Below are 726 nucleotides of genomic sequence, written 5' to 3'. Positions count from 1 at the left end.
GAACCCAGAGTTAAAAGTCACAGCACATTAAGACAAGTTCAAGACTATATCAAAGAATACTTGAATCAAGAAGAACTCAAACAGAGGAAGACAGATGCATCAAGGATTCTAAACAAGCATATGCACTTAAGATCATTCAAGAATGCATATGAAAAGAGGAATAGAGTGGAAACATCAAATTACTTTTCAAGAGGAGTACCAAACAAGAACTTCAAGTTAGGATATAAAAGAACAGGTCGACTCGAACAGAATTCAAGACACACAACTGAATAGCCTCGAGAAAAAGTTTCTAACATTCCCCCAAAGCCCGCGATTCGCTTTACTCGAAACTCGTATATCATCTATGATAACCCATCAGTGCTTTCATATACATAATTCACTAGTATTAAGCCGGCCAAACTTAATATCAGGAATTATGCAACGCAAGACTAACAGCGTTAATCAATAGACTGTCATGTGCATAAAGCTCTAATTCTCGTCTTTCGACAAGACCTAATACATGATAAACGCTCAGAGCATGCAACCGAAGCATAGTCAGTCCATTCCTCAGGCTCTACAGGAAGAACTTCTCTGATACCATAATGTAACACCCTGACTACCAAAGACAACGCTTCCGGCTACGCAACTCTGATAGCTCGGATATTACGACGACACTTATACTAATTAATACTAAAATATGAGCCTGTTTAAAACTTTAAAACGCAATACCGCTCCCAAAAATACTTT

This window comes from Arachis ipaensis, chromosome B02 (assembly GCF_000816755.2).
Source record: "Arachis ipaensis cultivar K30076 chromosome B02, Araip1.1, whole genome shotgun sequence".
Lineage (NCBI taxonomy): Eukaryota > Viridiplantae > Streptophyta > Magnoliopsida > Fabales > Fabaceae > Arachis > Arachis ipaensis.
This window is presented reverse-complemented; position numbering follows the sequence as displayed.